The sequence below is a fragment of the Pseudorca crassidens genome, chromosome 9, assembly GCF_039906515.1.
Source record: "Pseudorca crassidens isolate mPseCra1 chromosome 9, mPseCra1.hap1, whole genome shotgun sequence".
In the NCBI taxonomy this organism is placed as follows: Eukaryota; Metazoa; Chordata; class Mammalia; order Artiodactyla; family Delphinidae; genus Pseudorca; species Pseudorca crassidens.
In genome coordinates, this window is record NC_090304.1 from 6,938,475 (window position 1) to 6,951,160 (window position 12,686).

General features: G+C 48.7%; 1 non-coding gene across 1 annotated transcript; it reads left to right on the forward strand.

The window, feature by feature from the left end:
• The first annotated feature begins 2,304 nt into the window (after positions 1-2,304).
• LOC137231396 (U6 spliceosomal RNA) lies at positions 2,305-2,411 on the forward strand. The gene has a single exon (XR_010946518.1). It is a non-coding gene; the product is annotated as a U6 spliceosomal RNA (small nuclear RNA).
• The last annotated feature ends 10,275 nt before the right edge of the window (positions 2,412-12,686 follow it).

A 12,686-nucleotide genomic window follows, 5' to 3' on the forward strand; every position in this document is an offset into this window, starting at 1 on the left:
CCGAGCTGAGGCCCTGGAGATGGAGTAGCGTGGCTTAGCCTCTCACCGGTCTGTGACCTTGGGCAAGTCACTTCTCCCCTCTGCCAAACTGGAATCAGAGGCCCATCCCGTAGGTTTGTTGCAAGGATTCGATGAAATCACAAAGGCAACACACTCGGTAAATGTTGGTTAAAACTGCTAAAAATCACTGATGACTATTGGTAGGCAGCAGAGTACGATGGTCAGGAGTACAGAGGAAAGGGACTTCCCCACGGTCCAGTGGTTAGGACTCCGCACTTCCACCGCAGGGGCACGGGTTTGACCCCTGCTGGGGGAACTAAGATCCCGCAAGCTGCAGGGCATGGCCAAAAAAAACCCCAAAAAACAGAGGAAGCACGGGGGTTGAGATCTCAGCCCCTCCACGTGTCACGTACCTTCTCTGTTTCCTCATGGGCAACGTGGGGCTGGTTATAACAGTGTCTACCTTCTAGGGCTGTGGCAAGGATTAAATCAGTTAATATATACACACATGCATCATGGAACATTTCCACAGCTCGTCACAACAGCCAGGTGAGAGTTGTTATTAATCAGCCAACAGTGCGGCCCCGGTGAGACTGCTCGTGGAAGTAAATCCCAGCAGATGCCCTACGGGCGTGTTTTGCTCAGAGCTTTGTTGCTGTGGACCCCTGTCTGCTTGCAGACTCCATCCCAGTAGCACCTCTGCAATGAGCACATTTCACTGAACAACCTAAGTAACGCTCCAGGGAAAGATCTTTTCCATTCAAAATAGGTCAACTCTGCTCTTTCTGGTGGGCCGCCAGCCCCGCGCATCCACCCCCTCTGCTGAATGTCACCCGTGGGACCCCAGGTGAAGGGCAAGTGTGTGGGCTGCTCCATTTTCAGAGAGCAAGTCCCCTCCAGACCCCCATCGAATTGATTTTTTGGACAAACTCTGGGCTACTTCCTTCCTTGGCAGAGGACGGGTCTGGGCTCCTCAGGTAAATATTTTCACGAGGTGTCTACAGACCTTTCCAGCCACACTCACTCCTCAAGTGAGCTCCTCCAGTCTGCTGGCCTTAAAAGACATCTATCACCTTCCAGGTCTGCCCGAGGTTACATATCTCAGGACTGACCTCTCCCGCAAAGTCCAGACTCGTATCCAATGGCCCATTCGACAACTCCACTTGGATGATGAATAAGCATATTAGTTAATTTGACATGTTGAAATTCAGACTTTCCATCTGCCCCATCTCAGTCAAGGCCACATCCATCCTTCCTGCTGCTCACGCCAAAATTCTGGTGTCATTGTGGACTCCTCTCTTTCCTTCACACTCCACACCCCAAGCACTAGCAAACCCTGCTGGTGCCGCCTTCAGAATACACACAGAATCCAGCCACTTCTCCCCTCCACCACCATTAGCACGCTCCCCCAAGCCCCCACCCCTTCTCATCCGGATCACTGCAGTAGCCCCTGCGCCCAGCTTCTGCTCTTGCCCCAAGTCTGTTCTCTACTCAGCAGCCAGAGTGATCCTGTTAAGACTGGAGCCTGTCCTGCCTTTGTTTAAAACCCTCCAATGGATTCCCACCCCCTCTCTTTTTGGCTGCGCCGCACATCTTGCGGGATCTTAGTTCAACCAGGGATGGAACCCAGGCCCCCTGCAGTGGAAACGCCGACTCCCAACCACTGGACTGCCAAGGAATTCCCGGGATCCCATCTCTTGAGGAGTAAAAGAAGAAGTCCTTACCATGGCCTACTAGGTCCTGTGTGATCCATCTGCCCCATCTACCTGCAGGTCCCACCACAAGCACCTGCTTCGGAACACGGGAGCCGTTGCACTGTTGACTTATGCTTGGCCTTCGATGCCAAAACAGACCTGAAACCGTGGACCTTTTTAATGTCTTGTGATTTTGCATGTGTGTGTGTGTAATTTCTCAACAAAAGTGACATCATACTTCTTTTGCTTAATAGTATATTATGCTTATCTTTCCATGTCAGTACATGCAGAGCTACCTCAGCCTTCACACTGGTTGTCACCATATGTCTGACATGATGTACTAAACTCATCTCCTCCTGTCAGACACGCACACAGCTTCTGCTAGCTTCCCTGGGACAGACATTGCAGCAGTGACATCCTTGGAAATGCGCCTTTGCACGTGAGGTATTTCTGCAAGATAAGTTCCTTTAAGCAAACTTGCTGGCTGTCAGCAATTTAATTTTGATAACGCTTAATCACTGTACCCAAATGCTCAATCAATATAGATTTCAATCCACAGTGTTTACACTCTCGCCAGCAAAACATAGTATAATTTAAAGAAATCTTTGCTGTGCTCACTTCAGCAGCACATATACTAAAATTGGAACGACACAGAGAAGATCAGCGTGGACCCTGTACAAGGATGACATGGAAATTTGTGAAGCGTTCCATATTAAAAAAAAAATCTTTGTTAATCTCATAGGTGAAAAAATACGAACTCGTTGCTATAACTTGCATTCCCTTCATTATTTGTGAGATTCGTATATTTTCCTATCTTTATGGGCCATTTGTGCTTCCTCTGTGAATTCCCTGTTCGCGTCCTTTGCACATTTCTCTTCTGGTCCTCGGGCACAGGGCGCTGAGTTGATTATGTTCCTTATTTCACAGTGTATGAGAATCACCAATGGATACAAGGTCAATCTCTTGTTTTGGTTTAGCATTTTTTTCTCCTTTATCTTTGCTCTTCATTCCCATCTCACTTAAATAGGAATGGCTCTGTGAAGTATCTAATATCATGTTTATGCATTGGTGGTTTTAGTTTATATAAATGTATTATGCTGTTGACCTCATTTTTGTTCCTTACTCTTCTCTCTGAACGCCACGTTTTGAGAAGCTGTCTGTTGTTTCTGACTGTTGCCTAAAGTTCTGTAGTTTGCTTCCATTACGCTTTACTATGCATTCCCCTGAGGTTGGATGCCAACGTTGCCCCCAACTTCTGTTTCCACACAGGACACTGCAGTCAACGTCCTCGTATACGCCTCTTTGTACATCTGCACGAGAATTTCTGGGGCTTATTTACCAAGGATTGAGAGTGTGGGATCTTGAAACAAATGTATATCTCTTTTTAGATTGCTTGAAAAAGAAGTTGTACCAGTTTATATGCCTGCAGAAGTGATAAGGAGTTCTGTCGGTCCACACCCTCACCAAACATCAGTATTCACCTGATGAATTTTTACTCACCTGATGGTTATAAAAGGGTATCTCCCTGGGATAAACCATAATGGAAAAGAATACAAGAAAGAATGTATATATGGGACTTCCCTGGTGGTCTAGTGGTTAAGAATCTGCCTTCCAATGCAGGGGATGCGGGTTGAATCCCTGGTGGGGGAACTAAGATCTCACGTGCCATGGGACAACCGAGCCTGTGTGCCACAACTAGAGAGAAGCCCGCGCACCCTAACAACAGATCCTGCATGCTGCAACGAAGGTTCCGTGTGCCACAACCAGGACCGATGCAGCCAAATAAATAAATAAATATTTTTTTAAAGTATATATGTGTATAACTGTGTCACTTTGCTGTACAGCAGAAATTAACACAACATTGTAAATCAACTACACTTCAATAAAAAAATAAATTTTAGGGACTTCCCTGGAGATCCAGTGACTAAGATTCCGTGCTCCCAATGCAGGGGGCACGGCTTCGATCCCTGGTCAGGGAACTAAGATTCCACATGCCACGCGGTGCGGCCAAAAGAAAAATACATATATGTATATATAAAATGAATGAAAAAAAAGGTATCTCATTGTAATTTTAACTGAATTGTGCTGATTACTTCTTTGACCCCATCTTCATTAATTTTTTGCCTTTGGGCCAGTTCAGTTCAGTTCAGTTCAGGGGTACTTGTTTCTGCTCATGGCCATTTCTCTATTGTGTTTCTTGGCTTTTTCTTATTAACTTGCAGGAGTTCTTCATTCACTAGGTTGCAACCAGCTATCTATCAACATTATCTCAGATGGCCTTTGTGGAGCAGAAATACTTAGTTGTTTTGTTTGTTTGTTTTTGTTGTTGTTGTTTTTGCGGTACTCGGGCCTCTCACTGCTGTGTCCTCTCCCGTTGCGGAGCACAGGCTCCGGATGCGCAGGCTCAGCAGCCGTGGCTCACGGGCCCAGCCGCTCCGCGGCACGTGGGATCTTCCCGGACCGGGGCACGAACCCGCGTCCCCTGCATCGGCAGGCGGACTCTCAACCACTGCGCCACCAGGGAAGCCCGAAATACTTAATTTTGATGTGCTCAGATCCATAAATGTTTTGAATGAGGGTTTGCATTCTGGATGTCTTAAGAAGTCCTTTCCCTACCCCTAGGTGGGGCATTCTTCTCTATTTTATGCTATTAGATCATAATTTAACATCTGTGTTCAGAGCGAAATGCTCTACACTTTTCCTTTTCTGATACTGTTCTTTTCTGGTTTGGGAGTCACCTGAGGAAGTGGGCAGCCTTTTCTCATTCTCTGTTTTCTGGAACAACTGGTATAAGATAAGGACCATCTCTCTGTTCCTTGAAAGTCTGGTGGGCTCCACTGGGACCCTTTGGCACTGGAGTCTTAGATTATAATCTTCTTTACTGGTTATTGATCTACTGAAGTTTTTGATAGTTTTGTACCAATTTTGGCGTTTCACACTTTTCTGAAAAGGCCTTCACTTTGATTACGTTTTTATTTTGGGTGACATACAATTATTTGTAACATTCTTTTTTTTTAAATTGGAGTATAGCTGTTTTACACTGCTGGGTCAGTTTCTGTAATATTCTTTGATATTATGGCATTTTAAATTCTCTGGGGGATCGGAAGTCGGGTCATGTGGCCCAGTGGCCACGGCAAGGTCTTGGGATTGGTCCTAAGCATGATGGAAGGTGTGAGAGGATGTTAGAAGACCCATTTTGTCACGCGAAACCCCCGGTCTACTTGAAGATTATAAAGGGTTGGGAGGGTGGATTCTGGAAGGAGAATTTTGTGATGAGATTGATTTAGAAAGGGAGTCCCAACACTCCCCTCAGGGACTAGGGCTGGGGTCTGCCTTCTAATCCCAAATCTGGGGAGAGGTGTTTCAAGAAAGCTGCCTGGAGAGCTTGAGATGGGCTACCTGAAGTCATGGCAGCCCAGTGGATCAAGGGTACAGGAGACTTCCAGAAAGGCTGCGGAGCCACTGTGGGAACTGGCCAGCACTGTGGAGAAACATGGCACAGAAAGTCACGACTTCATCTGAGGGCATAGAGACAAGTTTCCTTTGGAATTTTAGAGGGACATTGGGAGACAAATTATCCTTTATTATATCCCGCGCATCTTGTATTGTCACAGTAGCCTCACAGTAGAAGATTTTGAGGGGAGGAAGTGATGGGGGCTGATTCAGGGCCTTTTTTTTTTTTTTTAAGATTTTTTTTAATGTGGACCATTTTTTTTTAAGTCTTTATTGAGTTTGTTACAATGTTGCTTCTGTTTTATGGGGGGGGGTTGTTTGTTTGTTTTTGGCTGCGAGGCATGTGGGATCTTAGCTCCCTGACCAGGGATCGAACCCACACCCCCTGCATTGGAAGGCAAAGTCTTAACCACTGAACCACCAGGGAAGTCCCTGATTTAGGTGGTTGTTGTTTTGTTTTTTTTCTTTGAGGCAAGGAGTAGTGACTTTATTCACAACACCGGCAGACTGAGAAGATGACGGGCTAGTGTGCCCAAAAAACCATCTTATCGGGGTCTGAATGCCGGTTTCTTTTATAGAACAGAGATGGGGAGCAAGTGAGGAAGTAAAGTAAAAAGGCTATTAGCTTTGCGTGGCTTGGCCAGCATCGGGGAGGGGACGTGTTAATTTCTTCTTTTCTGCAGCCATTCACAGGTGGGCAGTGGGCAGCATGGACGAATATCCCTCCCTCCTGGGGCCTCGATCTGTACACTGTGTAACTTTCTTTCCACAAGTGGAGACATTTGAGTTGTTCCCCCGATGAGAAAGACTGCCTGTGTCCAGCATCACCTACGAAACTTCATCAGAGTTTCCACGAAGCCCCTACTGTGTCCCAGCCCCTGTCAGGGTCTGGTACAACCAAAGTGCTCAATAAATATTTGTTGGGTGAATGAACTAAATTCACCTCTCTCCCAGGCAGTGTTAGTCAAAATTATTTGCCCAGGATATATTCAAAAGACAAGCAAGGGGCTTCCCTGGTGGCGCAGTGGTTGAGAGTCCGCCTGCCGATGCAGGGGACACGGGTTCGTGCCCCGGTCCGGGAAGATCCCACATGCCGCGGAGTGGCTGGGCCCGTGAGCCATGACTGCTGAGCCTGCGCGTCCGGAGCCTGTGCTCTGCAACAGGAGAGGCCACAACAGTGAGAGGCCCGCGTACCTCAAAAAAAAAAAAAAAAAGTAGGAAACAACCCAAATGTCCATGGATGGATGAATGAATCAACAAAATATGGTATATACATTAATAGACTAGTATTCAACCTTAAAAAGAAATTCTAACACATGCTACAACATGGATGAACCTTGAAGACTTTATGCTAAGTGAAATAAACCAGACACATATGGATAAATATTGTATGATTCCACTTATATACGATGCCTAGAATAGTCGATGACATAGAGACAGGAAGTAGCACAGTGGTTACCAGGGGCTGTGGGAAGTGGGGAATGGGGAGTTGGTGTTCAATGAGAATAGAGTTTCAGTCTGGGATGATGAAATAAATTCTGGAGATGGAGAATGGTGATGATTGCACAATGTGACAGTACTTAATGCCACTGAACTGTTCACTTAAAACTGGTTAAGGGAATTCCCTGGCGGTCCAGTGGTTAGGACTCCGCGCCTCCACTGGGTCAGGTACACGGGGACCAGGAACTGGTTTGCTCACAGCCTAAGGCCAGCACCTAGCACAGCCTGGCACTAAGCAGGTGGTCAGCAGATCTCTATAAATATCTCTGTTAACAACGCTTTTATGAGGCCCATTTTATACTAAGGAAACTGAGGCACAGAGAGGTGGGGTTATCTGCTCAAAGCCACAAGCCTGGTAAGGGGTGGTGCTAGAACCACAATACATACAAGGAGTATAGCCCAGAGCCCAGACTCCTTGGTGGGGTGAGGGCTCTGCTCCCTGGAATACGGTAGGGAGGTGGATCCTGACGGGGAGATGGGACCAGGTAAGTGATGAAGTGGGGCCTTTGGAGGAGCAATGGAGGCCCCGGCCCCTACCTCATCCTCCGTCCCCCGCCCTGAAACTGTTTGGCTTCCCTGCTACTTCAGATGTAACTTCAGACAAAGGTGGTGCGCGGGGGCGGGGAACCCACAGACAGAAACAAAACTCAGAGAATTTAGGGGAAGGGGAAAGTGAAACCAGCCCTGGGCACAGGGCAGGGGTGGGAGAGAATCAGTGGCTGGAAAAAAGGGCAGCACCCCAGCCCCTCACAGGAACAAGGAAGGGTGAGGACTCCAATGGCCAGGGTCCCCGCATACCTGCCGGCTGCTGCTTCCGCACACCGGCCTCACTGGCGCCCCCCACCCAATTGGTTGTTTGTGCATTTGTTCATCGGAGCAGGTTGACCTCTTTCTTTTGTGCTCTTCTCGCCAGAGCCCAGAGCAGTGCCTAGCACAGAGTAGGTGCTCAGGAAATATTTGTCGAGTGAGTGAAGGAAGGAAATACCTATGACCCCAAGAGCACTGCAGGGCCACTGTTTACTTGTCCTTATAGGACACTGTCTAGGAGGATCAATTCGTTTGGCCCATTCTGAAGATGACAATTGACAATATTTTTTGGGTTTGCTTTAAACATGGCGTGCATAGACTTAGCTGTTCATCTCTTTGGTTTGAGCACTTCAGGCACCACCAGGGTCCTGAAAAGCCTTCCTTTAAAATGGACTTTGCTTGGGAATTCCTTGGTGGTCCAGTGGTTAGGACTCCGCACTTCCACTGCATGGGACACAGGTTCGACCCCTGGTCGGCGAACTAAGATCCTGCAAGCCGTGAGGCGTGGCCAAAATAAATACATTAATTAAATAAAATGGACTTTCCCTTTCAGCCCATCCCCAATCCCATTCTTGCTCCCCACAGCGCCCCACTCTTGTGCGTCTAGAGCATGTCCTTCCAGTCTGCCTTCCAGGCATTGATTTCCATCTGTGTCAATTACAGGCACCATTTATTGAGTGCTTACCATGTGCTAGGCACTGTGCTAAGCACTTTATATGTCACGTCTCATTTATTCATCATACGTCCCTGAAAGAGGTGCTATTATTTTCTTTTATATATAAATTTATTTATTTTATTTTTGGCTGAGTTGGGTCTTTGTTGCTGCACGCGGGCTTTCTTTAGTTGCAGCGAGTAGGGGCTTCTCAATGCAGTGGCTTCTCTTGTTGCAGAGCACCGGTTCTAGGTGCGTGGGCTTCAGTAGTTGTGGCATGCGGGCTCAGTAGCTGTGGCTCACGGGCTCTAGGGCACAGGCTCAGCAGTTGTGGCCCACGGGCTTAGTTGCTCCGCAGCATGTGGGATCTTCGACCAGGGCTCGAACCCGTGTCCTCTACCTTGGCAGGCAGATCCTTAACCACTGCACTACCAGGGAAGCCCAAGAGGTGCTATTATTGTCGCCACTTTACAGATGAGGAAACTGAAGCACAGAGAGCTTAAGTCACTGGCCCAAGGTCACAGAATAAATGGCAGAAATATACGGCATTGCTGTGCTTGTCTGTGTTTTGACTTTCCATAAAAACTGCTGTGCTATAGATCTTGTTCTACATTTTTCTGTTTTTCTGATATGTTGAAGCTTTGTCCACATTGCTACCTGCCATGCAGCACCCCAGTGACAGACAGCTTGGCAGCCTGTAATACTTCACCACTTCTAACCATGCCTAGGGCATGTTTTTCTCTTTGGGAGAGGTTTTACCCACGAGTGGAACTTCCGGAAGTCACTTAGCCATCATACTGACCTTTCAAACACGCCAGAAGCACCTGACTTCTGTGTACCCACCTCCCCACCAGCCATCAGTTTTATCTTTCTTCCTTTTTTTTTTTTTTTGGCGCTTGTGGGATCTTAGTTCGCCGACCAGGGATTGGCCCCGGCATTGGAAGCGTGGAGTCCTAACCACTGGACCGCCAGGGAATTCCCTTATCTGACTTTCTGTTCTTGCCAATCTGACGGGTCTCATGTGAGATCCTGTGTTTTCCTTTGTAGCTTTCTGATTACTGGGGTGGGTGCAGAAATCTTAGCGCTTATTCCATTTCTAAAAATAACATTTGAATACACACAAGCACACAAAATAGGAAGGACATGATTTCAGAATAAAGAAAGCTCACTCTGGTGATGGGAGGTGAGTGTCGCCCAGGTCCTGCCCCACTCCCCAGCTACAAGGAACCCCCTGAGAGAGTCCAGAGCTACCTGCCACTCTCACCAAACACTCTGCCAAGGAGAGGAGGGACCAGGACCCTGGTGGAGCACCTGGATCACAGGTGTCACTCCCTTGCCGCAGTTCCTATAGCCTAGAAGAGTGGGAACTTGGTCCCATCCACGTCCTGGAGACAAGCTTACCACACCCAAGAAGGAATGGGGGGACCTCAGAACTCCACCTCCCCACACTCCCCACACTGGACCCCTAGGCAGGCCAGTGTACAAGCCCCTGCCCATCTCTGTGCCAATGAGCAAACTCGGGGCACTCGTCCCACTTCCTGAGCCTCAGTCTCCTCCTCTGTAAAATGGGAGGTGATGGGAACACCTCTCCGAGAGAGTGGACTCAGATACAACACTGGGTCGTGCTGCACTCAGATACACAGCGCTGCAGATCAGTCCACCAGGCCAGTGGGTGGTGGGTGAGGTCACTCCCACCCCTTATCTCTCCCTCCTTCCCCCTCACCTCCTCCTCCAGCCCCTGGGGACTCCAGGTGTGCCAGCCCCAGGGGGGGGGGCAGGTGTCGGGGAGGAGCCCACACCACTACCTTCTCTCCCTCCACGAAGCTTCTGGGACCCTGAGGGGCCGTCAATGCCAGAAGGACACCCCTTAGCCAAGGTGGGCTGAGTACAGGGCTGGTGCCTCCTGAATCTGGGTCCCGGGTGGTGGATGAGGACGTGGGAGCTGGGGGAGACCACAGGGAAAGCTGAGCGGATCAAATCTCAATCCTGGCCTTTGCTCTCACTGTCCCCTCTGCTCTTTCCCCACCGATAGCCTGTGGCCTGCACACTCCTCACTTAATAGGGCTTTCTACTGAAATCTCACCTTATCAGTCTCCCCTGAACGCTGCATAGAATGGCTGGGGCCACCCGTCCTGTCCTGCCTGGGATTCCCCACTCCTTTATTATGCTTCCTTTTCCCCAGTACACGTTATCGCCATCTGACATACTATTTATCTTCTTTATTGTCTGTCTCTCTCCATCAGAAACGAACTCCAAGAAACGCTTTCTTCGTGTAATCACCACTACCTGGAATAGTATCTGGTGTGCAGTAGGTTCTCAATGGACATGTAGATAAAATAAAGTTTTTATGTTGTATCATAAAGGTGTGTGTATCGTTAAGTGTGCAGCTTAGTATATTTTTATATATAACCATCACCCAGTTCAAGCTATGGAACATTTCCAGAAGGCTTCCCAGTGACAACCCCCATCAGCCCCCAGCCCAAGGTAATCGTTATACTGACTTCCATCACCATCGGTTAGTTTCACCTGTCCCTGAACTTTATTTAAATGAATTATGTCATAGCGTGCACTCACTCTTTTGTTAGGTTTCTTTTGCACAACATAACGTCTATAAGATTCGTCCTGATACTGCGTGTCACAGTGGTTTGTTCTTTTGTGTTTCTGTTTTATTATATATTATCCTATCATTTATTTATTCATGCTCTTGTTGATCGGATTTGGATTGTTTCCAGTTGGGGGCTATGAACATTCTTGTACGTGTCTTTTGGTGGCCGTATGCCTAGGAGTGGCATCGCCGTGTCACACGGAAGCGTATGTTGATAGACTCGATGAGAATCTGCAAAAGCGTTCTCTTTCTTCTTTTTTTTTTAATTTATTCATTTGGTTGCGTAGGGTCTTAATTGCGGCAGGAGGGCTCCTTAGTTGTGGCATGCAAACTCTTAGTTGCGGCATGCATGTGGGATCTAGTTCCCTGACCAGGGATCGAACCCGGGGCCCCCTGCATTGGGAGTGTGAAGTCTTATCCACCACGCCACCAGGAAAGTCCCTTCTTTTTTTCCCTCCAAACCGTTTTCTAAGGTGGTTGCACCCACTGCCATTCACCCCAGCAGTGTGAGTTCTGGTGTCGCCACCTCTACCCTAGCATAGGTGGTATCAGATTTTATTTATTTAATAAAAGAGCTTTTTGTTTATTTATCTAATTTATTTACTTTTGTTCCCCACCCAGGGATTGAACCCGGGCCCGCAGCAGTGAGAGCGTGGAATCCTAACCATTGGAGCACCAGGGAATTCCCAGACTTCTTAGTTTCTGTCTTCTGGTGGGTGGCTGGCAACTCATTTCCCTGCTGGGTGATGATGTTGGGTGCTTAATAAACGTTTGTTGAATGGATCCTTAAATGGGCTGTGGAGGGGGGGCTTTCCACTTGGCAGGGAGGGGTGGGTCTGTACTCTTCACATGAAGGTCACAGCTGCTCCCTCTTTCACACACTGGTCACACTTACACCCTGGGGCACAGTTGATGCCGGGCTGAGGCATTCAGGCTCAAGGCTCCCCAGTGGACAGACAATAAAGAATGACAATCATCTGGTTCCCAGGAAGAGCTCTGCAGATGGGGTACTGAGAGGCTGCCCCTCCCTGTGCCCAGTGGTACCCAGAGGGCAGGGCAGAGCCATCTTTTCCCATTCCCAGGAGGCACCCAGAGGCCAGGCCCCGCCAGAAGCACTGTCTCCCTGGGGCCCCTGCCCTCTGCCTCAGGAGGCCACACTCCTAACACTCGTCAAAGGCTGGGTCAGGCCCTTCCCAATGGCCCATGAGGTCCTGCGGCAGAAGCTGGCTGGTCACCCAGGTTGGCTAGACCACCTTCCCCAGCCTCCCTCGGGTGGGACCCTGTGACAGGTCCAGTGGGAAAGTAAACAGAGGCAATGGGACCACTTCCAGCCCTGGCCCAGGAAAACCTCCGCAGGCTGAGACTCCCCGTTCCGCAGTGACTTTGAAAGCCATGAGTTGAGGGTGGTGGGGCCACAAGATGGAAGGAGCCTGGGCCCAGAAGTCCCTCTTGGAGAAGCACGGCCCACTGAGCAGAGAAAACCCGTTATGAACCTTACGTGGGCAAGAAATACATTTCTATTGTATTTCAACCTACACATATTGAGTTTGTTACATTAACCCTTTACCCTAACTAATAGGTATAACTCGTACATAGAGTTTAGTACATATAACTAACACAGGTAATAACTAGGCCCCGTTTTACAGATGAGAGAACTGAGACAGAGAAGCTGAGAACTCGTTCAAGGTTAATAAGTGGAGAAGCCAGGATCTGAATCCGGGACTAATGAGGTTCTACTCATAAGCACCCTGTCAAGACTGAGTCAACAGGCTGAGGATGCAGAGACCCAGGGCAGCGGCTCCTGGGCGTCTCACTCCCACCTGCACCTCCTGGATGAAGGGAGGCTGCTCCCTGCACCCTTGCCTCCTCGCCTTCCCCAGCCATCGCCCACCCTCTCCGTGCAAAATCTCACCTTTTGGACAGATCCCAGCAACGGGCTCCCAGGGTCTCTTTGTCTCCCACCCACGTGCCTTGC